The following is a 25,037-nucleotide window of genomic DNA, read 5'->3' on the forward strand; positions in this document are numbered from 1 at the left end:
TAAATATGTATTATACTTATACACTTATACTTATACAGTGGTATTTGAGAGAGTTGACATTTAAATGCGGTGTAATTTCATTGCATTCAGAGGGCACGCCTATCGCATTTGAGACCAGAGATAAATGCGAGATGTTTTTTCCCAATTTTAAGTTTCAATTGGTATACTCTGTCTTTTTCATTCACATTTGGGAGGGCTTTTAACAAAAAAATTCTGTGGAGTGTCAAATTAACTTTACAGAGATGATAGTTTATGGTTTGTTACACTTCAGAATCTGAATCAGGATCAGAATCATGTTTATTGGCCAAGTGTGTAGAACAGACAAGTAATTTGTGTCTGGTAGAACACGCTGTTATAGTATCATCATAAATAAAAATGACATGACACTTAGGTTATCATGATCGGTGGGTTAAAAAATTTTGTCAAAACATAGTAACAGTTAGATTCCGGAATGACTAAATTCACTTTACATCATTCTCTATGTAGAAGATTTACATCACAGGTGTCAAAGTCAAGGCCCGCGGGCCAAATCCGGCCCGCCACATCCATTTTTTCGGCCCGCGAAAGCAAATCAAACGTATGAAATTCCATGATGCTTGCTAAATTCTTCACCAAAATTTCATATTTTTGGATATAAACCACAATAACAGTCATTATTCTTGACTTCAGATTTGACAACTAGTTATTTATTAATTTTTTGCGTGCTCTATATGTAATATGTGGATCGGATTAAACATTCTAATGGCTTCCCCAAATTCATAACGGCCCTCGGGAGGAAACCATACCTACAATGTGGCCCGCGGCAAAAAATGACTTTGACACCACTGATTTACATCATTTCTTCAGTCAAATGCTAATAAATATAGGTTATGATAAGGTGTATTATAGGACGGTACCTTGAATGCAACTGCCTTGCGACTTAAGCTGTGACACACACAAACACACACACACACGCACAAGCGCACACGCACGCACACACAATCTGGCAGTGTGCCTGCCACAAAGGAGGTTTCAACCCGATAATTGGCACAATGAGCCGACTTGCATGTGTCAAACTCTCGTCATCACATCTGCTTATTGTCTCTGATATCAGGCGATCAGTTGCAGCATCTCAAATGAGTCATGGCACACTAGGCCTATATTTTAAAACAAAATGCACACACAATTAAATTTAGTAAATGCCAGATAATAGTTGCCAATATAATAGTTGAAAATAAATTTGATATAACAATGTTTGAAAATGTAATGTAATGTATTTTCTTTTTTTTTTGGTCAGTGGGAAACTACGAGTGCATGAAAATCGATGAAAAGGTTTCTTCAGCCGTCATCTGTACTTCTTTGAAGGTGTGGGACGTTTCGCTTCTTATCCAAGATGCTTCTTCAGCGAACTGAAGAACTGAAGAAACCTTTTCATTAATGGACCACTCCTGTACGACTGAGAGATTACGCAGACGAAGTGCATGAAAACAAACACAAGCAAATGACAATCAACTAAGAGTGAGGGAGCTGAGCTGAGCTGGCTTTGTCTGGCTACATTATCGGCCTCATTAACAACCTCCAACATGCATCATGCAGCACGCCAAGACCAGCAATGCAGCCAATATGAAACACAAAGGTCAGCAGGACAGAAAGCCAAACAACTATCCAGGGTTTTGGATTAAATATGTGTGATTTCCGATTACCACATGTGACCAATGTGGTCTGCATTTTATGTATGGTATTACAATATTTGGTGTGACAATTTAACAGTGGTAGGCTGTCAGAGCCTGCAAGGCCTTCTCTGCTGGCCTAAACATATCTTAATAATGGACTAATGTGAATTATATTTTGTCCATGAATTCTTATTCCTAATTACCTTTCAGCTTTCTTTGATTGCTATTCCTTCTGTTGTGCTGCTTCCAGATGTGTGTTTTCACATTTAAGCATTTAACCAATCACATTTCAGTCATCATTTGTTACCAGGGTCAGAAATCTACCTGGATGCCTTCACAACCAATACTGCAGGCTCTGGAGCATAAAAATCAATGTCGATGCAACTGTTGCTTTAACCAATCAGAGTTTGAGTTGGCAACTCAAGGCCTGTTGGAAGGCGCTGGAAACGTCAGCGTTTTTGAAAACTATGATTGGCCAGTCACATGATTGGCAAGTCACTAGCCAATCATAGTATCACTAGCCGCTAGTTATAATAGCATACTGGCCAGAGTTTACACACTGTATCTGTCATGAAGAATTACTTCCGGGTCGAGAGTACGCTGGCGCGCTTTGGCTGCCGCTGCCTGCCCGCGAATGTTTTTAGCCTCCTTTTCACCTCATTTTACCTTTTTACGTTCCCGAACCACTGGAAATACCAGACAGTCACCAGACGAACGTTGGCTATCGATTCATCTCATGATTCCGGTCGCTTATCCGGATTACAGACAAAGCCGCGATATCGTCTCCACCCACCTGTTCCCGCTGTTGAGGGTTAACCTGATTGCAGCCTCTTTCTGGACGTTGCTGGTGGATATCATGTCGCTTCTCCATCGACCTGTTGGATGGCTGCAGTATTCGGCGGCAGAGCTGCTCAAGTTCCGATCCCAGTGGACGAGCCTGCCACCGGCGATTCTCCACTTCCCGGAAATCGCTCGTTGCCCTTGCCGGAGGTATATCCACCGCAGATCACGTCGACTTTCACCTCGATGGCTCCAAGGATATCACCTCCCTGTGGTCGTCCGTCTGCCAGCCGCACAGAAGGAGCAGCCGCTCCTTGGATCACGTGGGGACGCCACCAGCGTCAACTTCGGGCTCCTCAACGTCCGCTCGCTTATGGGAAAGGGTGTCTTATCCAGGACATCCTAAGTGACCGTAAGCTTGATTTTTTTTTTTTTTTTTGTATTGATGAGACCTGGCAAACGGCAGGAGACTTCTCCCAACTCAAACGACGCGACTCTGCCAGGCTTTCTTTACATTTCTAAGCCCCGCCTCTCAGGTCGCGGGGGTTGTCTCGCGATATTTTAGCGTGAGAACTGAAAAGTTCTCCAAGGTTCACTCCTGGAAACCCTATCATTTGCATGCCTTGCATGTAAAATTTCCGGACCCTCTCCCACAATCATAGCCACTGTATACCGTGCACCGAAACCACTTTGTGACTTTCTAAAAGAATTCTCTGATGTCCCCACACACCTCTCCGCTCTGTCACCAAATGTAATTATTCTCGGAGACTTCAACATTCACATGGACAATTGCACTCTTCCCCTCACCAAAGACTTCACTTCCTCACTTGACAGCTTTGGTCTGATGCGTGCAGCAGCAATTGTCAAAATTTGATCCGATGACATGGCACAATAGTTTTCAACCTTTCCGTAACTGAGAACTTCTCCGGGATTGTACTAATTGATGCAGTGCTAATAGTTTCATACACACATCTCAAATAATGACAAAATGATCTTTAATCATATGTGAAATAGGTGGAACGATAGCAGTCTGTTTTGCATGTCCGCCAGGCACAGGCGCATGGGTTTTCTCCGGGTACTATACTTTCATCCCACATTCCAAAAACATTCATCGCAGGTTAATGGAACACTCTAAATTGTCCCTTGGTATGATTGTGGGCCTGAATGGTTTTTCTTCTATGTGTGTCCTCCAACACTCCCATGAAGTCATAATGTCATTGCTGAGTATTTTTAGAACAGTTAGGTCATTTGTGTGGTCCTTCGAGATTACCTGGTGCCCGTGTATACCATTTTTAGTGACCCTGGCTTTGCAAATGAGCCATCTGTTTAGTTTACATGCTTACACATGTGAAAACCTGGGCTCATAAATTGTAAATCGCACACCCAACTTATGTAAGATAAATACAGTTGCATGAATGCTTCTATACAGAGTGTATATTTTATACTTTTGAACCAAGAGCAGTTCATTTTTTTCTGAAACATTTTTTTCCAATTGTACACTTCAACCTTCTGATACATTGTTGTACCTGCAATACTTGTAGATTTTTTTGTGCAACATTTTTGTGCAGTTTTGCAGTTAAGGCTTCTGAATCATTTTTGTGCATGCAATACTTTGTTTTTATACCCTCCCCACCCTCTTTCTTTCTTTCTTTCTTTCTTTCTTTCTTTCTTTCTTTCTTTCTTTCTTTCTTTCTTTCTTTCTTTCTTTCTTTCTTTCTTTCTTTCTTTCTTTCTTTCTTTTCTTCCTTTCTTTATTTCTTTTCTTCTTTCCTTCTTTCTTTTCTTCTTTACTTCTTTACTTCTTTCTTAATTCTTAATTAGGGCAGATTCATATCTGTCTGACCTGCTTCAAACATCCGTTCCCTCTCGGTCCTTCAGATCCTCATTCTCCCTTCACCTCTATGTGCCCCCTGCCCGTCTGACCACGATGGGATGCAGAGCTTTCAGCCGCTCTGCTCCCAAACTCTGGAATTCACTTCCACCCAACATCCGTAATATTGACTCCCTGCCTATTTTCAAGTCCCACCTCAAAACCCATCTGTTTAAAATTGCTTTCAATGTCTAGTTCAATCTGCTATTTTATTATTCATCATTTTACTTATAGTTTTATTGTTGTGTCCTTTGTTTTTATTGTAAAGTGTCCTTAGGTGTTTTGAAAGGCGCTTGAAATTAAATGTATTATTATTATTATTATTATTATTATTATTATTATTATTATTATTATTATTATTATTATTATTATTATTATTATTATTATTATTATTATTATGAGCTGCATAAGCAAATACTGTATATTGTTGTGTTGATTTAATAGCGGTTCTGTCAACCCACAATGGCTGAAGGAGGAGAAGATATGGATTTGGTTGCAGATACACTGTTAAAGCCATTTTCAAGATGGACTTTTCAAGAATAGACGGACATCATGAAGGTTGGACAGATTCAAACAAATTCCTAAGCTTTTTTTGTCCAAAACGGTTGACTCCCCGTGATACGTTTCTGTTTCCTTTCAGAACAGACACACCCACTCAATTTTGTGTCCATAGTTTGAACTCTAATTTCTAAAAACATTTCACGTGACACTTCGGATGGGGGGTTGTTCTCTCACCCTAAAACACTGGAGTACTGCAATTTACCGGTGCACCGGTCTCAGATAGCGCAGCTGCTTGACTAAAGTGAAAAATAAATTGTGCACTTTAATGCCCTCACATGAGAGCAAGGACAGCCATAGCCGCCGACGGACTTTCAACAAGATTTTTTACATCCACTCACAATGAAAACACTTTTGCAATTTTTTTTCCCAGCTCCATGTGATTAAGCCTTGTTTCTTTCTGATGCCGTTTTGCGGGTGGAGAAAGATCACTAAAATCACATCGTCTCCAGTTATTCTCTACTTTACCAGACTCACAGCACGAGCCTTCTCCATAAGATTAACGTTTGCAGACGAGCGCGCTTCCACCTCTGGGACATCGCCATGGTGGGGGAGCCGGCGGATCGAGGGGTGATGAACAGGCTTCATGTGATGGCCCTGTGAAAGTGGTGCGGCGGAGTAGGCGGGGAGGAAGGCAGGGATGAACGTTAATCCAGCTGTTAAATGGAGGGTTTGACACGTCGGGTCTGACTGGAGAACCCAGTGGGACATTGATGAAACTGCCACACAGTTAAAACCTCTCAGTGTTGAACATTTGAACAGTTTCATACCCAAAGGTGCATCCAAAGGGGAACTGGCTACAAGGGGGGTAACCAAACCCATGTGGAATAAAACCAGGAGAGGAAAGCAAAGCATTTTGCAGATTTTCTTTAAAAAAAAAAAGCATAAGCAGACTTTGTAAGAGTTAGACACACTTCTTTGCACACTCACAGTTGTGTGGATGCTTACACTAGGAGCAGAGACACCCTTCCTCTCGCTTATCCGCTTCTTGAGCCTCAATTTGTATTGAAATCCCTCAGAGGCAATTATCAACATGCGAAAGGTGTACTTACTGCTTATTTAAGTTTCTTTCTCAGTAAGCCGCACCATGTTCATCTTAAAAGTCTAATTACTATTTCAGAGTTTATTTCAATGAGAAAAATTCAGACCTCTTGTTGGCTGTATAATTTGAAAGACTGACTGATCTTTCTTTGGAACTGAGTTGGAAAAGCCTTCCCGGGAAGAGTATTGTGGGCAAGAGATGCATTTGTGTGGTCAGGAGGATATTTCATAGAGTAAAGTGTTGGCAGGCGAGCAGACACCACCCAATTCAACCCCTCTGCTTGTCAGGAGTGTCATATATCAAGGGGATATCTGAGGGCGAGGGAGATCGCAGCCCAATTACAGCCTGATAACTAATCAATAGGCCGCTTATTCCTACAGCAGGAAGTAAAAGAATGGGCCCCTGGGACGCATAGTTCAGATTACTCTCTTCGCAACAAAAGGCGGCCGCTAATGATGAGGCAGAGGAGAGAACAAGTTAGCGGCGACTGTGGTCAGGTGCAGCAGTATAGCAAAAATGGTTTTGGGGCATGAATACAGTAAAGCCGACTAGGACAAAAAAACATACATAAAAAAAATACCCTCTAAGATAAGATAAGATAAGATAGATAGCCTTTAATAGTCCCACAGTGGGGAGATTTGCAATCTACATTTGCAATTGAAAGGGGGTAGGGTTGGGGGAGATCAAAAAGAAAAACAAAGTATTGCATGCCCAAAAATGTTTCAGAAGAGAACTGTACAACTGCATAAAAATGTTTCACAAAGAATTGTATGCAGTACAAAAGCATAAAAAAGAAAAACAAAGCCACAGAGATGAAAGAGCTGCATGCAGCCCAGGAGCCGCGGGTTGCAGACCCCTGGTCTATTTCAATAGTTATGGTTTGTCAAACACTCGAATTCAAAATGAGAACCAGTACTTAGAAGGATCAGACATCCACAGAGACATTCAAAGTTACAAAACAACAACCGAACTGACTCTGACACATGACGGCAGAACTTTTTGTTCTTATACTAAAATGACAAAACCATTTCAAAAAGAACCAGAACAGTTGCCAATGACAATTATTGACTACACAAGTTATGGCTTTGAACCAGCAAATTAAATTGAAAGGAAAACAATCACAATCTATTGTGAGCATTCCTGGTCAGATTGCCTATAAAATCAACTGAGTAATGCTTGGAACATACCGAGGAAATGTGACTCCTGAAAGTTGAAAGAAGATCCTTTGAAAATGGGACTGTTAGAGTACTGAAAATGGACACTGTACTGATTGATGATGATGACCATTGACCCAAACCCTCTTGAGTCATTCATAATGAATAAGATTCTTGGGCGGATGTAGACCTTTTCAGATAAAAACAGGGAACATTGAGGTGGCTTTATAAACAGATGATGTCATGTCAAGGCTGTAATTATTGACAAATATCTTACAGTCAAATGTGCCTCATTGTTAAAACTCAAACAGGCTTTTTCTAACCTACGACAAGCAATAGCTAGTCCATGTACCGCTTTTTGTCGTGGCCGGCAATCTCTAACCCAAACCGCCTCTTGATGCTTGAAGGGCCTGTGTTGCATGGAACACAGCAACTATTTGTTCTCATTTCGTTTGGCAGGTCATTCATTTTGTCGCTCCTCTGTCACTGTCACCCCTCATGAAGAAATATGACAGCAGCCTTTTAGCATGTCCCATACACCCTCTGCCCTTTGCTGACAGGATGTCCCAACACCTTACGACATTGCACACCGACCCCGGGTCTCACTTGTGGCAACTTGCTTCTCCGAACGCGATCTAAATCATCAACAATTTCAGGTTCGGAATGTGTTTTCGAAACAAACAACCTCCTGTTTCAGGGTTGCGTTTTGCCATGATGCTTATGCAGTGTTTGACAGCAGAGGTAAAGTGTGACTTCTTTACTCGTCAGTAAAAGAGGATTGGAACAACACAGGCCCTGTTTTGTTTTTCTGGATCACGTCTAATCAGTAGAATGGTGTTTTTGGCTGCCTGGCAGAAGACAGCAGTGAAATACGAAAGCCGAAACCATCACCATTAAGACTGATCAGGTTTCTCTCAATCTGCCTGTTTATCCTCCTTTCACCCAGATCAGAACAAAGCTACTTTGCAGCCTCTTAAACCCAACATGTTTATCCCAGACAATACAGACAGACTGTGAAGCAGTCCTCAATGACTTTGGTGATTAAATGCAAGCAGTTGTCTTGGATGCAATGAAGGGGGAGGGGGGGGGCTAGAGAGAGAGCGAGACAGAGACAGAGAGTGAGTCATCCTCGCAACTTCATCTGCAAATCATCTGCTTTTGGCGCGTGAACGTTGGCCAGATCCAAAGTTTTCCACTCGGAAGAACAATGCCTCGCTCCGTCTAAATCGATTGGTAATACGTCGCATCCCAATGATGCCATCTCTAATCCATTGTGGGCTCCTCTGCTAAATGGAGAGTCAAGGCTTGAGGGAGAGGGAGGAATCATAAATGCTGGATGAACGGTTGTGTATTCAGAAGAATTTGTGTTGTGCCTCTACTCCCTCTACTGCGATGGGGATGTGTCGTTAAGCTCTTTAGTCCGCGTGGCTAATGAAATAGGGTTGGCTGGATTACACAGGGCTAAACTAATGTGCCTGGTGAGCCTTTGAGAAACCGCTGTCGCTCCGCCAAGTGAAGTGCTGGAAAAATATAAAGACGGGAGGAGGGTTTTAGGAGTGAAAGAGGGTAAGGAAACGATTCGTGGAGAAGGGAAAGGCTCGATATTCTGAATTTCACATCTGTGGAAATGCTGTCAGGTCTCTTTGTTGCAATGAACCTGAACTAGTTAGCCTCCATGCTTGATGAACTCGACTCTTTTAATTTTGAGGGTGGCTAACCAATGGTAATAAGCGGAAATAGAGTTGAGCAATAGATCCGCATACATGGCTTTGAATAACCATAAAAGTAGCAGAAGGTTATCAGCTCGTCATAAAATCACTTGCTGGAACAGAGGGCTATTAATTAGATTAGCTCATTCATGCTCTTCTGATAACTCAGATTTTTGTGAGATGCAATTGGATCTGTTCATGTGAGTGTAAATAAGAACACAGTGAAAAAAATAACACTGTACATTTAGAGAGTGTGCAAGAACAACTCAGTTTATCATCATGCAACATCTCGCCTTAACAAATGTTGCATAATTATTAGAACAACGGTGGAAGAATTCTGGTTTCAAAGAATCTACATTAGATGCATTGCTGTGTAAAATTTTGTTTGTCGATGTGTTCTCTGCGATTGCCTGATTGCGGCTGTAGGGGCAATTCGCTATACGAACATCTTTTTGCATCGTTTTGTTTTTCTTGGACTTCCTGATACGTCATATCCTGCCTGCCTTTACATGATGTCACATCCTATACCTCACATCCAAATGTCCCATCCTGTCCGTCTTATATAAATGCTCTCCCAGTGCTACTCCTTTACTGCCTGTCGATGCCTGGAACACCCGCGACAATTTTGAATTTAAAAGATTAGTACAGTGCTCCTCAACCTTGAAAATGAAGATGATGCAATTTTTGCACTGAGCAGACGTGCACCCGTCAAAGAAAATTGGATTCACATTCTTAACATGACCATGTGATTCCTTATAAAATGTGTCTTTGCAGTCTGTCCTTTGTGGACCCCTTGTACATTTAATGTTCAGCTCAAACTTGTCAAAAGACAGCAACAACGTTTTATTCTGCTGTTAATGTTAATCTTGAAACATTTTAACAGCCATTTCACACTTCTTTTTCCCTTCCTGCCTCAACACGGACATACATTCGTATCGGAATAGAATAGACCACTCCTATGGGGGTGGGTCATGAATTTAGTACGACTCTCCCCAATTGGCCGGCTTGCCTAATGTCGTATATGATGATAAATCTGGCCCAGGTGTCACCTCCTCAGCGGCAGGTAACAATTGATGGGCTACAGGAGGACAATCCATCACCCTGGGCAGGTGGCACGCTATCGGAATTTGGGAAATCTGCTCCCAATCAGGGTCCCGCGGTGCTCGGCGGGGTTTGCGATGCTGTTTGGGAGGTGCTACTGGAAATCAATGTTGAGCACTCAAGGTGAATGTACTGTTTGAAAACTCAGACAGATGGATCCCTTTACTCTAACTCATGGTGCGGTGCAAAACAAGCGTCTCACAGACTCCGTCCCTTGCAAAAAAAGGCAGACTTTTACTGGATGTCATCACAGCTGTCTCGACTAATTTTCAATGTAGACCGTCGCGCGAAGAACACAAATTGAGGAGAACTGGAGTTATTTGTAGAGATTAACTATAAATCACCTTGTTCGGGCAACTTTAAGCGGTGGAACTTTAACTGAATAAAGGCAGTTATTCATCCACATCCTCTGTCTCCGTTATGGACTCACATTCACTCTATTTTTAACTTCTCGACAAGGGATAGGAAATTCTGGTTCCTCAAAAACCATATCCTGCCTTAATTTGATCCCTGTCTTCTCCAACGCACCTGATGCAAATAATTTCTCATAAGCAAGATTTGATGAGCCCTGAAACGATCATGATAACACGACTTTGGAAGGTGACTGTAGTTAAGGTAAAGGCGATGTTTTAAATTGCAAACAATTTTTACTGAAGGTTTTTTGGGGTTTTGTGTGTGTGTGTGTGTGTGTGTGTGTGTGTGTGTGTGTGTGCGTGCGTGTGTGTGTGTGTGTGTGTGCGCGTGTGTGTGTGTGTGTGTGTGTGTGTGTGTGTGTGTGTGTGTGTGTGTGTGTGTGTGTGTGTGTGTGTGTGCGCGCGTGTGTGTGTGTGTGTGTGCGCCTCAGAGTCAACACCATCACAAAGCTTTGTCTAGTCAGTACAAATCAACTTGATGAACCCTTTGTCACCGGTGAGCTCAGAGTGAAAGACCCCCTTTGGGTGTCTTCACGGCGCATGATTCAAGCAACACAATTCAGATTCTTCCTCTTAAGTGGTCCTGTTGAGAAATGCGATATGCAAGTGTAAACAGGTAAAAGGCATGAAATGTGACCATTTATATCACAACCAGGATAAAAATGTGCTGTACAAAATCCGCAGTTGAAAGATGGCCGCTTCGGAGAACTAGTTGCGGTATCCCCCACGCTGCATAGTCTCATTACGGCTCCTCCCTTTGTCTTTCTTTCAGGTGTTGACCACGAACATGCGTGCGCCCCATCCCCATACGGAGGTTACCCGTATCCTGACGATGACCTCATTGGCTTGGTAAGGATCATCTTTGAAGAGGACCTCGCCCACTGACTTCCTGTAAGCTCCTCTCACCTTTTAACTTTGACACTTGTTCCTTCTTTTATCAAATTCCAACTGTGAGGAATATTTTCATATGTCTATCGCATGTGTCAGAGTCAGTCTTACCTTTTTTAACCCTACTCTGGCACTCTCTTCCTCCAAGGTGACCCTGCCTCCCAATCCTCGCTATCAGTTAGACTTGGGGCTCCTATTAATCCTGCTTCGTTTGTCCCGCCTCGCCCCTCCACTTTGGGCAGGAATTTATGACAGTACCTTAAATGCTAATGGAGTCTAATCTGTGGAGAGCTTTGCTCTTTTCTAAAGACTCCTATCGCCCTTTGTGCCACATGCGTATAATAAGTGCACCTACAGTTCAGGGACGGGACTCCCCGCCCCCCAACTCGTATTCGGAGGAGGTTGTCCCAGTGAATAGGCACTCGATGTCAATTCAAATGTATTTTCAATCGGCAAATCGTGTCGTCTCTGTAGAAAGATGAAAATAATATATTTTTAAGTCCTCTTAGTTCAAAAAGACGAATCCTCTATCAAAGTTCAATGGTGCACGCTGCCCTGCAATGAAGAAGAAAGATTAATTCCAGAGCGGAGGACTTGACTGTGACTTCCAACCCGTCTGCCTGTGTCTGTCTGTCTTCCTCTTTTTCTGTCCACCGCGTTCACAATTAACATAGAAACTCGTCAGGAATGTGGGGATGGGGAGGGTCGAATCTATGTGGTTCGCCTTCTGTAAGAAAATGTGTGTTTATAAGAGAGAGGATAAAACTGGACAATTTTCTGCCTCACTAGTTTATTTAATGCAGAAGTAAAATAATGCACATTTTAAATGAATGTAATTACTAGTTATCACTGGCACTTACCGCCAGTCACTTGTAACCGGAATTGAGTGAAAGCACCAGTGGTTTCTCACCGACCGCAATATTAGACACTCGTACACAATTTAATATCTGTCCGCAATTCCGTTTTTTCAACACAGAACTGCTCACATGTGATTGGCTGGAGAGGTTGAATAATGTTTATTATTTTAGTGGTAATTTGCAGTGGTGTGGAACAAGTTCTAAAATAGGCCCACTCCAAAGTTAGCCATATCACTAGCAACTGCAATTTATATGAAGCCATGCAGTCCCTATACTGCTACAAACTACACAGACAAAAAAGAGAAAAAAGGGCCAGTTTACACGTATGCACACACCATCGTGTTCATTAGTAAAGCATGAGTCGCTTTTACATGCCTGTGCTTTAACCTCATCCCCTCCCATTCATAAGAAGGTGATAAGGAAATGCTGTGTGTCTGCAAAACCTCCACTTATGTCACACAGCTCCTTAGTACAGTGCACATACAGCATACATTAAAATGTGGCTCTGAATTCAATTTAAATCAACTCTCAAAAATAAATGTGAGTTGATGGTTTTTATCTTGTGGTTCTCTGATTTTAGAATTATATTAATTTCTTCAGTAACCACAAGCGTCGTTCCTGCATAAAATAAATGATATACTGTCCTATTAATCTATTCCAACCTCTTCCAAAAACCTTACAATACACTGATGTGTGAGTGTGTGCGTGTGCGTGTGCGTGTGCGTGTGTGCGTGTGCGTGTGTGTGTGTGTGTGTGTGTGCGTGTGCGTGTCTGTTAATTTCCAGTTGGTCACTAGAGGAAGCCACGCAAGAGAAGGCAAAGCTGTGATTGTGCTCAAGCGCCTCACTACGACCGACAGAATTAATAGCGACCACCACTGGCCTGTGATCAGCTATTAAGATACAGCAGTTCAAATAGTTTAATTCCTGGACAGAATTATGCTTTACTGTATTTGCATTCGGGTTCAAGGGGGGAATGTCATGAATAGACTAATTTTAGCGACAATTTGAATTGTCCTGTACTTTCTGAAAAGAGGACATTATGGTTTTCATGAATGCCTAATGCATGAGCAGATGCGGTGATATGCAGCACTTGTTGAGGAGGAAACACAACTTTGATACGAATGACAGAGAAAAGAATGTGTGATACAGCATCATCCATGTGGTCACAACCATTAATGTCACCAAGGCTCTACTTCAGGTAATGACGTTGTTAAAAAATGTACAATTGTTGGGAACGAATTAAATATAAATCATCATAATAAAGTAGGTCAGTGGAGCAGGTTAGCAACTGGGAGTACACCTGTGTCATAAAACAGGTCGACCCTTGGTTAAGACACACCTTGACAGTGAGCTATTGTTTCCTGTTCCAATGGCCAACCATAAGGCAGATCTATTCTTGTAATCGCCACATATAATGGATGAAATAGGTCAGCGGGTGAACTGGCATATTTTTCATGCTCACTTTTCACTGGCCTGCCTTTTTTTTAGCTATTTTATTGCTGAAAGGCGTCGGGAAATCGCAGCTATTTCTTTTTCTCTTAACCTTGCTTTTAATTGTTTCCCTAAAAATCGATGAAAAGGTTTCTTCAGCTGTCATTTGTACTGTCAGAGCGCACCAAAAACCCACACCATAATAGCTCTAACAACAGTTTTTTTTTCTTATTTTGTTTCTTCTGGGCATTTTGAAAGTGTAATCATACCTTGAAATCACTAATGGAACAGAACATTGTCGCCCTAGATCGCAGGTGTCAAACTCATGGCCAGTGGGCCAAATCTGGCCAGACACATCATTTTATTTGGCCCGTGAAAGCAAATCAAACTTGTGAAATGATTCTTGCTAAAGTCCAAAACTAAATTTCAACTCAATTATAGTTAAATGGTTCACGTTGAAACAAAGAAGGCTCTTAGCATTCAACAGATACTGGTATTAATGCTAAACATCCAAAGGCCCTTATAAAGTTAAAGATGTTACGCATTCTAGATTCCAATCGGAAAAAGGCATTTGCCATGCATAAATATACTTTTTCCACGTATAACTAGATTTCACACCTAAAGTGCGTTGAAAACATTCTTCTCAACAGGAGACATGCTTGGGCCCCATCTTAACTCATTCTCTGCCATTCCCGAATTTATTCGGGTTTTGGTTTTTTTTTTTCATGCTTGGGTGCCGATAAAGTGCTGGCCAGGGCCTCTGGCAATTTTTTCATTTTACACAAGGGGGAAGAATTTCCCTTTTTTCAATGTTAATGCTTTGTTCCAGGTTCAGCTGTTGTTAAAGTGCTATATAAACCAATATGTATTTATTGCATTGTATTTTGGACAGCCACCCTCATTTCAAGCTCATATAACTCCAGACCCATATAATTTAGAAATTGAGTATTTTTTTCTAATAAAAGAAAAGAGTTTGAGGTCTCTAACCTCTTCTTCTTCTTTTGGCTTTTCCCTTCAGGGGTTGCCACAGCGAATCAGTATCCTGCATCTAACCCGGTTTTGTGCATCCTCTTCTCTCACACCTTCATGTCTTCTTTGACAACATTCATAAACCTCCTCTTTGGTCTTCCTCTCGGTCTCCTGCCTGGCAGTTCGAGGCTCAGCATCCTTCTCCCAATATAATCAATCACTCTCCTCTGTGCATGTACAAACTATCTCATTCTGGCCTCTCTGACTTTCTCTCCAAACCCTCTATTATGAGTTGTCCCTCTGATATATTCATTCCTGTTCCTATCCAACCTGGTCACTCCCACAGAAAACCTCAACATCTTCACCCCTGCTACCTCCAGCTCTGCTTGCTGTCTTTTCGTCAGTGGAACTGACTCCAGTCCAAACATCATGGCTGGTCTCACCACCATTTTAGACACTTTTCTTTTCATCCTCGCTGACACCCTTCTATCACACATCACACCTGGCATTTTTCTCCAGTCGTTCCAGCCTGCCTGCACACACTTTTTCATCTCTTTGCGACACTCTTTATTGCGCTGGACAGTTGACCCCAAGTACTTAAAATCCACCGCCTTCTTTCCGTCTTCTCCCTGTAACATTATTCTTGCACTTGGATCCCTCCCATTCATACACATATATTCCGTCTTGCTGCGACTGATCTTCATTCCTCTCCTTTCCAGGCCATACCTCCACATCTCTAGTTTCTCCCCCACCTGTTCCTTGTTCTCGCTACAGATCTGAGGTCTCTAACACTGTATTGAATGTTTATGGCTTCATGCAGTCCTAAAACTCAATATTCCATGGGTCCTGGAATTAAAGAGACAATGACAAAAACCATGGCACTGGAGTCGACACATTTTTGTGAATGAGTTGTTGTCACCATTATCTTGGTGACAACAAACCAAGTTGAAGTATAAGATGAGTATTTTGGCAAAAATAGTGCCTTGCTAAGCTTGGTCCCTTAGTTCTGCAAATAGCTGATGAACCTTGTACAGCACATATCATCAATGGCAAGCAGTGTATTTGGTAGGTGAAGATGAGATTGACATGGCAACGCATAGGGGGAAAAGGATGAGAAAAAGTAGAGACATCCGTTTCCGTCCTGACTGCCCACTATTGAAATATTAATCGACCCCACTTGGAACATATTAACCTAAATTACGATAAAATTTACTTGTATAAATTAACATTCCACCTCTAATGAACCAGGTTCTCATTGCATTCAGGTCATGACACAAGACCTGGCTGAGATACCCATTTATATCATTGCATTGAGTATAAACCACAGCAAAGCATGTGGTGTTTTTATTTGGTTCTATAGTGGACTTTTATAGCGGCAACTAAAAGTGAACGTGCAGCAGTAAGACTTTTCACTGGACCCCGATGCCTCACAAACTCTAAACGTAACAATCAGCAGCCTGCAACATTGATGATGAATACCTGCCAGAGACCACATGCACAATAGAATCTTGCAGACGTGCAGTCAGGTTAATAAGCAGATCAGCTGTCCAGGCCACTGACCACCGCCACCCCGAACACACACACAGCAAGCGTAGTCCTATGCACTATTGCTTCCCACCGCCCTATATCCACATTGTAACACTGTCAGGGGCTTTAGTGCCCATGTTTTAGAGTGCTGCATGGCCAGTGATCATGAAGTAGCCTCTTCTAACACCACCCCCTTCCCCTTCGCTCCATCTCAGCTGCCTTAAACTTTAATAGTGCACTGTTAAATATTAATAACTGATATCAACGGGGGGCTGCTTTACTGTTTTTGGCAAGAGTACATTAGCCCGCCCGAGGCCTCATAGAGTGGCTTGAACAACTACAATAGCAATAAAGTTGTTGCAGTTAAACCGTTTCAAGAAGTCCCACAGTAAATAATTGGGTGTTATGTAACACGCAATACGACATCCTGGAAAAAAATATAAATCTTCAATATATATTCAATATATATTTAAATATAAAGCTTCATCGGAAATTAAATATAGATAGTTTTGTTCTGAGGCAAAGCGGTTTGAACAGACAAGAGAAGCTTTGAGTGATCACGTGGGACTTCAGTGAGAATTTAATGTGATGCATCTTGGAGTCCTTGCATCCATTTCGGCTAGTTTAGTGAATGTCATCATTAGGTTCATGGGTGTAGATGAGTCTCTCCGAGCTGATTTTCAGTGAGTGGCAGGATACATCCAAGACTTGTTGCATACTAATCGCAGGACACATGTAGACAATTGTTCACGAACAACCTTGCCACACAATGGCACCATGGCCCTGGCCAGAAATTGGTGTCAAGGAAATGCAGTGGACCCTTGCACATTGGCGGTTTGACATTCATAAATCCTCCCAATGACAATATTTATTTTAATCTAACCGTCATCATTTGCGGAAACCCTATACTATTTGCATTTTTTTCCCAATAATTCCCATTTATTTGTGTTTTTATTCACAGTTGGGCCAGATCACTATCCCCCATGAATAATGGTGGCCCGCTGCATTGTTAATGAGATGTATAATGACCAAGAGATGAAGATCTTTGGACGTCGGGCTGGAGAAAAGTACAGAATCAGAATCAGAAAGCCTTTCATAGTCCCACAATGGACAAATTTGCAACTTACAGCAGCAAAATTGAAAGGGGTGGGGGGGTGAAAAGATAAAAATAGATAAAAACAAAGTATTCTATGCAGAATAGAAATGTCAGAAGACTGAAATGTATAACTGCGCAAAAATGTATCGGAAAAAGAACTGTACATAGTCTTCTTTTCTTTTGGGCTTTTCCCTTCGAGGGGTTGCCACAGCGAATCAGTGTCCTCCACCGTCACAGGTTTGATCCATATGTTTTTTTGGCCAAGCTTTTCCTGACACAACCCTCTGTATTTACAAGAAGCCTTATGTCCCTTTGTGGCTACAGAACAAGCAACTCACTCAGTAAAAGGCTCCCAAACACAAAAACTGTTTCAGAAAAAGAACTGTACATAGTGCAAGTATAAAAAATCATATTTGATCTATGTAATTGTATTGAATAAACATATGGTCGTGGTGCTATTTACAATGCAAGAGTCCACTTTTTTTCACGTGTGATTATTAATATAGCAGTCAGTAGGAACGGGCGGCGGTACCTCTCCTTGCATCTCCTTTCAGCGCGGGTGTAACAGTCTCTGGTTGAATTAGGAAAGTTTCTTTTCTGCAATACAGCAGGCAGAATTCAGCCACATGACATGTTGGAAGCAACTGAGGGAACATAAGATACCTTATATGGAGGACCGTTAATCGCAATGAGTATTTTAATAGCAAGACATAAATTGTGATTTAAAAAAAAACATACCTTCCATTAAGTTCACAAAGAGGTCCTCGATGTCACTTCCAATACTCAGGTACAGCATCAAGGAACGCCCATGCACAGGTCAGCAGGCTTGTCTGCTGGTGGCCAGGGGGCGGGTCACAGTTTGGGCCACCAGCTAAACTGTTTGGCCTAGCTGTGCAGGAAAAAAAACAAACTTCTATGCCCTGAGGCCGTGCTAAAGCAGGTCAGTCTTCAATCGTGTTTGCCTTAATTGGGAGAGAAATTCCAGCTCAGCACACCACATAGACATTTGGGGAGATGGTCAGCGGAGGTTTGACTCAAAATGAATGTTGCAAATTTGCACCGCATGACTATCAGCAAAAACAAAGGTGTAGATGCGTCACGGACCTCTTGGCTTATATGGCACAGTACACGTACAGTGAAACCTCTGTGACAAACAAGGTGAACCAAAAACAAATCACTTGTAAAAAATATTGATTAAAAATAGCAGCAATTCTCACGACAGAGAAGAAGCCCAGGTGTCCAAATGGTTGCCACAATACTGACTTCCGTTCATATTGACTAGAATAATTGTTTTTGACAATCAGGATTATTTTAGCAACCCGATTTACTATGTTTGATTTTGGAATCGGCGGCCCGGTAGTCGAGTGGTTAGCACACCAGCTTCACAGTGCAGAGGTTGCCGGTTCGCGTCGCGGTCCGGCCTCCCTGTGTGGAGTTTGCATGTTCTCCCCGGGCATGCGTGGGTTTTCTCCGGGTCCTCCGGTTTCCTCCCACACTCCAAAAACATGCATGGCAGGCAGATTGACCACTGCGATTGGCTGGCAAGCAATTCAGGGTGTCCCCCACCTCGTGCCCGAAGACAGCTGAGATAGGCTCCAGCACCCCCCACAACCCTAATGAGGAATAAGCCGTACGTAAAATGGTTGGATGGATTTTGGAATCTTTCATCAAAATCACTAACAATCTTGGAGAAATGAATTCTAATGTGAAAACAATTTTCAAAGTAATCAAAAAAATGAAAAACAAGAATGAATATTTCTTATTTAAATATTCCTAAGTGTATTTGCTTATTTATGTTTTTATGGGGTATTATTTATTTATGTGTTTATTTTATCTGAAGGGAGAATTCACGCGGCAAACACTCATCAGCAGTTTGGGCCCAGCTTGGCTCGCTCGGCTCCGTCTGTCTTTATTTATGTATTATTATTATTTTCTCATTTCTGCTCATCTCACTCGCCTCGCGCTGCACGTTCCCTCGGTGCTTCAGACGGGTTAAGGAGCGAAGTGAGCATATACACAGTAATCCTTTATTTGCTTGATGAACATATTTGTTTTCACCAGGGTGCTCACACTTAGTGGTAATTACATCGGCCTATCTCGCACACTAATTACTGGGTTTGTAGTACAATCGAGGGCCTCAAAGTCAAATGTTCATTTGTTTGAAATTTTTCCTTTCAAATTCAACTCTCGGTATGAGGTTGTATCGCTCAGCAGAGCGTTATGAAGCAACTCAGGGTAGCACAAACTAGACGGCAAGTGTGATTTGGTTGTCTCTGTTTTTGTCCGTTAGTGAGCAGTCTACCAGTACTTCCAGAATTACACACACAAACATACACACAATCGAAAAAAATAATATAAAAAGGGGTATGTTATAAAATTAAGGGGACATAATACTGTTTTTCAGTTAAGTTAAAAGTTTTTCAATGTGTATGTCTTCACAAATGCCAAATGTGAAATCCATGCACGCATAAAACCAAATAAAGGTTGGTTGTATTTTCATTTGTGGAGGCAGCACTTCATGACCGCATGCAGCAGACATATCACCAAACACAAATACCCCAAATGTAATTTTGTTGCACAATGTGTTGACACCCTCAATTTTAACAGCAATTGCATGAAGAATTATTATACCCTCTTGGCTGCTTGTCATTAGCCCATCCATGGCGTTTAAAATTATGTGTTGGGTTCAGAACAGTAGACTTTCGTTTGATAATATTATGTAGTTAGGTTTGTGTTACTCAGGATGATGAATATATTTATTACCGGTATATGTATTTATTGCCAAAGAATGATATCGTGTGAGAGCAGGTGCTAAGAAAAATAAAGTATATTTAGCAAATTCAAATATGCTTCAAGCAGATAGAGGGCCTTTTGCTATTTTTAAATAATGTTTTTAATTCGTCTTTATATATCTTGCAACTCTCTATATATGACGGGTGGGGCTAGAATTGATCTTTGTGATGAATGGGAGGTAGAAGGGAGGAGACCTCAGTGGACCCGAGCTGTTGAGGCTTTCCCCTACCACGGCTCTCACGCAACACCATTCCAGCATCCCCATGCCAACTTTTGAAAACAGAATGCGCTGTGATGGCACCGCTTCTAAACTCCAGCAGAGGTCATTGTGGCGGAGAACCCGGACAGGCCGCCAGTGACACTCTGCTGCTCGGTCAAGACGCGAGCGACCAGCTAATCTGAGAAAGGGATGGTGGGGATTAGGCTGCTCTGTTATTGTCTGTTTGATGAGGGATTAAATACGCTTAATCCAGACCTTCATATGGGATTCCTCATTTAAGATAGCGCCATAGTTCCATCACTCCGCTTCGCCGAGCCTGCTTCACTCACTCTTCTAGTGATCAATAATTGTGTCTCTCATGTCTGTTATGATTTCCATAAACCTGAAATGCTGATTAAGATCAATATGGCCTGTGAATAAAAACATTAACAATGAAAATGGTGACGTCCTGCAAAAAAAAGAAAAAAGAAAAAAGAAATCACAAACAAAAATGTGGTAATCAATAAGGAATTCAATTACACTTATTTGAAGTGATTGCACTAGTTCATGGAATTGATTATGAAGACATCACTTTATATATTATATTATATTACAGTAAAGTCTCGTTATATCGATATTCAAGGGAGGGAGGAAAATATCGATATAACCGGGACTATCGATATATCCGACCCTGTTTGCATGTAATTTTCTCCGTGCGTGCATAGAAATAGTATCAATATAACCGGGACTATCGATATATCCGATATCGATATAACGAGACTTTACTGTATATTATATTATATTATATTATATTATATTATATTATATTATATTATATTATATTATATTATATTATATTATATTATATTATATTATCCATCCATCCATTTTCCGTACCGCTTATTCCTCATTAGGGTCGCGGGGGGTGCTGGAGCCTATCTCAGCTGTCTTCGGACACGAGGCGGGAGACACCCTGAATTGGTTGCCAGCCAATCGCAGCGCACACAAAGACGTACAACAGTCACTCTCACACGAACACCTAGGGACAATTTGGAGTGGTCAATCTGCCTGCCATGCATGTTTTTATTATATTATATTATATTATATTATATTATATTATATTATATTATATTATATTATATTATATTATATTATATTATATTATATTATATTATATTATAGCCGACTGCCTGGGGATAGCTGGGAAGCGGTTTGGAAAATGGTTGAATAGATGAATGATGATGAATAGATGTATTATCTGACAAGAATAAATACATTGAGGAAAAGTTGCAGTAGTACAACAATATATTTGTCAATATTGTTAAGGAAAAAAAAATATGTCACAACAACACGGTCTTGGTAAAATGAAAAAAATTAAATCAAAAATACAACTGCTGTATTTTTTGCCAGTTATCTTAAGTGATAATTGTCTTTCTTTGTCAATACATTTATCCATCTAGTCATACCATATCCATTAATTTATCCATGTGCAATCATGACCAGCTAACAATTAGCATACAAATAAAAATAGCGAGCCAATTTACTTTGCATCGTGCATCTTCTTATCGATCTAAGTTACATTCTGTAATACAAACTGGCTAGTGGGATAATGTGCGATCCTCTGGTATAAAACAACAGTTGTCAAGAGTAATACACATTGTACTCATCTGCAATATCAACTAAAAACGAAATGAACTAATCATTTGTTTTTGCAAGAAATATGAAGAGAAAATTTAATTTCCTTTAGTTGGCCAAAATAAATAAATAAAATAAATAATCCAGCCCGCGGGCACATTTTAGCCTTAATGACAGCATTCAGTTTTAAACCAACCAATCGATTCAGAATATGCAAGAGAAAATCAGCGTGCCCCCACTCTTCATTAAAGCGACTGATGCATGGCAACAGATCATTTCCTAACTTAAAATATTTACGAGTGCAACGCACGCAAATATCTGCCAGTAAGTCGTTAAAAAAGACAACTTCAATTTTGCAGCGTCATCACCGGTCGGTCGCGATGTATTCATCGTTATTATTCTTTGCACTGAAGTCAATACCTTGAGAAAAGTGTTTTCGGACCACTTGCTGAGTGTAAAAAGAAAATGATCTTATTGGTACACAGCAAAAGTCAATAACGTGCTTTTATGCCTGCAGAGAAAGCAGATGTAGATATATTTCATCGTTCCCCTCCCAAAATATGCTTACTAGCGACAGGCAAATAAAGCCACATATGTAGGTTGAAATTTTTCATAAAACAAAGGCTGTTTAACAATCGGAGCGTGTGGCTAAAAGTCAGTAAATCATACGTTTATATCTGTAACAGCAGCTTGTAAAATCCCCGCCATTGTCCCACTCCCACTCCGTCTCCCTCTCCCAACACCCAGCTTCCAGCCTTTCCCCTCGCCATCCTCTGTTTTAGAGCAGTTGGCATCATTAATGGGAGGGATTGCCTGTAAATTGCCATCAATGAAAAGACAAATAATGAGTGGCAGAGTGCTGCGAAGCGAGCTGGGAGGAATTAGGACTATTTGAATAATTCAGCCCTCCCGCAGCTGCTGTGACAGGCGTGTTAGTCTGAAGGAAAGCCCGCTGCTTGAGAAATGACAAGCTGTAATGGAACGTAAGCAGGCGTCACTGCGTGTTAGCCTTAGCACATGCGTTCACTTCATTTGCTTTGTTAGGGAATTCACTCAGGAGAGACGTACAGACAACCATAACATGACAAGTTGTGTGTTTTTAAAGCAACCATGACATCACTTTTCATACTTTTTCCACTCATTTCATTTTGTTTTGTAATTTTGGTTGTATTGCGACAGACATTATAACTGCATTTATGCATTTAGTGACTTTTTTCCTCACGATGTTAAACTCTTCTAGTGAGGTATGTCACGTTACACGTTTATTCTCATTACATTTTTTGACACATTCCCTATAAGACCTCACATTTGTTGCAGTTGTGTTACACGGATTGCTGGTCGAATTTTATACAGTAGTCCTGACTGGTCAACTATGAAGGCGCCTGATGGTCTTTTGTGAGTGAACTGACAACCAGAGGGGGTCGAGTGTCTGGCAGGAAGAAGCGCATCTCATATTTCTGCAGGATGAATGCTCAAACTTGAGAAAAACTTGAAATGATTCACACCCCTCCCAACTAAATTGGGGTATTACACATAACTATAAATTGTGAAACATCATCAAGAGTAATTAATACATAAGGTTGAAGTGAAAACAGACAGAAACACCAAGCAATTGAAAATAGATGTATTATATACATTACTTAGATTCATATTTTCCACCAAGATTCTGCCTGTCTCGTTTTTTCATAAAATATTTCCAAATGCTAATTTTATTTTGGGGTGTGCAGATTGTTAACATTAAAATATGTGACAGCCAAATAGTCGACAACAGTCATCATTGCACAATCCCCGGTTAAGTCAACACATTGACTGGCAAGTTTAACCCCGCCTGCAGAGTACATGGATGTCTTGGAGCATTATTTTTGTTGTGAAAGATAATGTAATACAATTTTTTATTGATTATTTTTTTGTTTGTCCAGCCTAATTTTGTGACGTCATTCAGCTACCATCCAAATTTTACAAGTTACTGATAGAAGACAACTAATGAGAGCGAGTCAGCCTGAGCTCTTTTTAGAGAGGGGGTTGGGTAAAAAAATAAAATAAAATGAAAAAAGAACTAACTAAAAAATAAAACAGCTACTCCACAAACTGTTAGCACCAGCATCACCTAACGTGGGATGCTCCACAGAACACTGGACCACTCAAACAGTGTGTATGTGTGTGTGGGGGGGGGGTTTGTATGGATGTGTGTCCAATGTCAGCTGAGTCCCTCACCTGTCCCCCACAGCACTACCTAGGGACCACCTCTCCTTATTGTCCTCCTCAGTGGGGCTGAGGAGGGACACCCCAGACATTTCTCTGCACTCCATTGCCTGTGTTTGAACACTCTCTTCCACTTCAATGGTGACTTGTCTAAAAAGAAAAAAAACCTCCCTGGCTCCGTTTCCTCACACAGAAAAAAGTTCCTTCTCTTTTCTCGGCCTCCTCTGCTGGCACTTGTAATTATCTTATGCCTGGGAGACAGATTTTAAGCAGAGGTGTCAGCACAGTTGCTTCCTGACAGCTGACCATGATTAGGAGAATTTGGGAGTTCTGTCAATGCTCTTCCTCTGCGCTTCCCCGTGGCGATCGCCGCACCTTGTTGTCAATGCAACAATAATTTGTTGACGGCTCAGTAGTCACCAAGGCTGAGGTGGCCTCGGTAATGACTGCCCCAAACGATGGGCCCATTGGGAGGTGTTGGAAGTTGCCTCAAGTGGAGGTGCGGAGGGGGTATAAAAACGTCGCAGGAGAATCCCAACTTGTGTGACTTGGTCTCACTTAGCTCATACGTGCAATTTTAGATGTACTTTTTCCTTTCTACCGCTCACTGCCACCACTTCACCTGTCTACCTCATCAAGTTCTCTCACCGCTTTTTGTACTAGCATCTGTCCCACAAATTGGGCTTCATGCACACTTCCTTGTACTTTTTGTGCACAACTAAAAGAGTTGCTCACAAGCAAGCTCACTGACATGTTGGTTTGCGTGCGTCTCCTGCTTGTGCTTTGTGACGGTTCTGGAGCAAGGTAAGCATGCTTGTGCTTTGCAGAAGGTGAACTGTGTAGCTCCTTGTTAGCTACTGTTGGTACCATCATTACAGACGATGGATGCATGTACATGCTTGGGCTCAGGTGTTCTAAAACTTCTAAAACGTCAGGGTTCTAAAACTAGATTATGCAGTTGGTAGCTTAAGAGTTTCAAAAAATAATTTACAACAAATTGTATGTGTCATTTAAAAAAATACATAACACATTTTGTCATTTTTAAACATTTGTGGAAGCACATTGGAAATTTCATTGACATTACGTTAAGTTCAAAATGACTTTGTCAAGTACAGTATTAAAATGAGGTGATGATGGTAAAATAAGTTTGACATAACTG

General features: G+C 41.3%; 1 long non-coding RNA gene across 1 annotated transcript; it reads left to right on the forward strand.

The window, feature by feature from the left end:
- Window positions 1–8,496: 8,496 nt before the first annotated feature.
- LOC148897989 (uncharacterized) lies at window positions 8,497–17,441 on the forward strand. The gene is made up of 3 exons (XR_016114913.1): window positions 8,497–8,622; window positions 11,052–11,170; window positions 16,915–17,441. It is a non-coding gene; the product is annotated as an uncharacterized LOC148897989 (long non-coding RNA).
- Window positions 17,442–25,037: the final 7,596 nt, after the last annotated feature.

This window comes from Hippocampus bargibanti, linkage group LG05, assembly GCF_051943395.1.
Source record: "Hippocampus bargibanti isolate YZ-2025 linkage group LG05, ASM5194339v1, whole genome shotgun sequence".
NCBI classification, from domain to species: domain Eukaryota; kingdom Metazoa; phylum Chordata; class Actinopteri; order Syngnathiformes; family Syngnathidae; genus Hippocampus; species Hippocampus bargibanti.